Source organism: Colobus angolensis, unplaced genomic scaffold (assembly GCF_000951035.1).
Source record: "Colobus angolensis palliatus isolate OR3802 unplaced genomic scaffold, Cang.pa_1.0 Scaffold151, whole genome shotgun sequence".
NCBI lineage: Eukaryota > Metazoa > Chordata > Mammalia > Primates > Cercopithecidae > Colobus > Colobus angolensis.
Genome location: NW_012114611.1, coordinates 434,099 through 437,401, shown reverse-complemented (window position 1 = coordinate 437,401; position 3,303 = coordinate 434,099). Strand labels below are relative to the sequence as shown.

The window sequence follows — 3,303 nt, the reverse complement described above, 5'->3', positions numbered from 1 at the left end:
AAAAAAAAGACATTTATTCAGCGTCACGATCAGACTATTACATTTAGCAATCAACAGCATGGGTGCAAAAAAAAAAAATCTACATTAAAACCCTTTGTTGGAATGCTTTACACTTTCCACAGAACAGAAACTAAAATAACCTGTTACACAATTAGTCACAAATACAGTCCTCAAGTTTTTTGCCCATACACATGAGTATTTGTCTAAAACATGTCCTCTTTGTAGCAGTTAGGCCCTGCCACCACTGTGCTTGGCTGAGTTCACAAATCTGTTGTAATCTATAGCTTCCCTGTCACTTCTCTGGCTCTCCTCTCCTGCAAAGATTTGTTTCCTAATTGAAATCTTCTGCCACTGCCATAGCTACTGCTGCTCCTGGAACCGCCATAGCCACCTTGGTTTCATGGTTTTGCAAAGTATTGGCCTCCACCGCCATAGGGGCCAGAGCTTCTGCCTCCAAAATTTCCTCCCTTCATGGATCCAAATTTGAAGACTGATTGTTGTAATTGCCAAAATCATTGTAGCTTCCACCACCTCCAAAATTGCTTCCATCATTACCAAATCTATTATAGCCATCCCCACTGCCACCATATCCACCACCACCACGGCTGCCACCAAAGCCACCATGACCGCTGAAGTTTCCTCCACGACCGAAGTTGTCCTTCCCACCGAAACCACCTCCATGACCACCACCCAAAGTTTCCAGAACCACTTCGACCTCTTTGGCTGGATGAAGCACTAGCCATCTCTTGCTTTGACTAACTTCACAGTTGTGGCCATTCACAGTATGGTATTTCTGAATGACAATCTTATCCACAGAGTCATGGTCGTCAAAGGTTACAAAGGCAAAGCCCCTTTTCTTGCCACTGCCTCGGTCAGTCATGATTTCAATCACTTCAATTTTTCCATACTGTTCAAAATAATTTCTTAGGTGATGCTCTTCAGTGTCTTCTTTAATGTCACCAACAAATATCTTTTTCACAGTTAAGTGGGCACCTGGTCTTTGAGAATCTTCTCCTGAGACAGCTGTCTTCGGTCCCACAACTCTTCCATCCATGCTGTGTGGCCTTGCATTCATGGCTGCATCCACCTCCTCCACAGTGGCGTATGTGACAAACCCAAAGCCCCTGGAACGCTTGGTGTTTGGATCTCTCATTACCACACAGTCTGTGAGCGTTCCCCATTGCTCAAAATGGCTCCTCAGGCTCTCATCGGTTGTTTCAAAGCTCAGACCTCCAATGAAGAGCTTCCTCAGCTGTTCGGGCTCTTTAGGAGACTCTGACTTAGACATGAGGGCAGGGAGAAGACAGACTTTAACGATGCTTCTTCGGCGGCGTCCATGGGCAGAAAATCACTGTTTTTCTTTTTTTTTTTTTTTTTGAGATGGAGTCTCACTCTCTCGCCCAGGCTGGAGTACAGTGGCGCGATCTCAGCTGACTGCAACCTCCACATCTCAGGTTCCAGCTATTCTCCTGCGTCAGCCTCCAGAGTAGCTGAGATCACAGGTGTGCACCACTATACCTGGCTAATTTTTGTATTTTTAGTAGAGATAGGGTTTTGTCATGTTGGCCAGGCTGATCTTGAACTCCTGACCTCAGGTGATCTATCTACCTCAGCCTCCCAAAGTGCTGGGATTACAGGCGTGAGCCACTGCGCCCAACCTGCATTGCACTTACAGGAAGTTTTTTTTTTTTTTTTTCCTTTTGAGACAAAGTTTCACGCTTGTTGCCCAGGCTGGAGTACAATGGCATTATCTTGGCTCACCGCAACCTCTGCCTCCCGAGTTCAAGTGATTCTTCTGTCTCAGCCTCCTGAGTACTCCTGAGTAGCTGGAATTTCAGGCATGTGCCACCACGCCTGGCTAATTTTGTATTTTTAGTAGAGACAGAGTTTCTCCATGTTGGTCAGGCTGGTCTGGAACTCCCAATCTCAGGTGATCCACCAGCCTCGGCTTCCCACTGTGCCTGGCCATGGAAATTTTAGGACAACTGACTTGATAAAATATTGAGCCTTGCCACTAAAAAACATGCACGAGGCCGGGCACGGTGGCTCAAGCCTGTAATCCTAGCACTTTGGGAGGCCGACACGGGCGGATCACGAGGTCAGGAGATCAAGACCACCCTGGCTAACATGGTGAAACCCCGTCTCTACTAAAAAATACAAAAAACTAGCTGGGCGAGGTGGTGGATGCCTGTAGTCCCAGTAAACCCGGGAGGCGGAGCTTGCAGTGAGCTGAGATCCGGCTACTGCACTCCAGCCTGGGCGACAGAGGGAGACCCCATCTCAAAAACAACAACAACAACAACAAAAAAACATGCATGTTTATATTACCATTCATCATTCAGACTTATTTTTTGTATACATTAATCAGCCTTCCCTTCTGATTTCTTGGTTTTTAGACTTGTAGCTTTTTAGTATGTCTTGATATCAGGTCAGGCAAAGCCCCCTTTTCTATCTCTTATTTTTTGACTTTCTTTGAACATTTCATCTTCTGTTTGAACTTTAGAATCAGCTTGTCAAGTTACGATTTTTAAAAATTACAATGAGGCCAGGCTCATACCTGTAATCCCAGCACTTTGGGAGGCCGAGGCTCGTGGATCACCTGAGGTCAGGAGTTCAAGATCAGTCTGGCCAACATAGTGAAACCCCATCTCTACTAAAATCACAAAAATTAGCCGGGAATGGTGGTGCAAGTCTGTAGTCCCAGCTACTTGGGAGGCTGAGGCGGGAGAATTACTTGAACCTGGGACGCAGAGGTTGCAGTGAGCTGAGATTGCACCACTGCACTCCAGACTGGGTGACAGAGCAAGGCTGTGTCTCAAAAAAAAAAAAAAAAAAAATTAGCTGGGTACAGTGGTGTTGCCTGCAGTCCCAGCTACTAGGGAGGCTGAGGCAGGAGAATCGCTTGAGCCTAACCTGGGAGGCAGAGGTTGCAGTGAGCCGAGATCACGCCACTGCACTCCAGCATGATTGAGGCCTTGTCTCAAAAAAAAGAAAAAAAAAGAGATTTGATAAATATTATATTGATTTTTACTGATTAAATTTTGAAGTACTGATACCTTCATGATGTTGAGTCTTCTAGAAATGGGTAGTTATTCATTTAGGTATTATTTTTCTGTTTGTTTTTCAGCTAGGTCTTCTTTTAGATTAGTTGGTAGTAGATTAGTTTTTTCATATAGGTCTATACATTCCTTGCTAGGGATATTTCTATTTATGTTATATTTTGTTATAACTATGAATGCATTTTGCCTTTCAATGGCAATTACTATAAGACAAGAAAGTTACTTATTTTTGGGCCTGGGTGCG

General features: G+C 44.7%; 1 pseudogene; it reads right to left on the bottom strand.

The window, feature by feature from the left end:
- Positions 1-278: 278 nt before the first annotated feature.
- LOC105507683 lies at positions 279-1,288 on the bottom strand (annotated as a pseudogene).
- Positions 1,289-3,303: the final 2,015 nt, after the last annotated feature.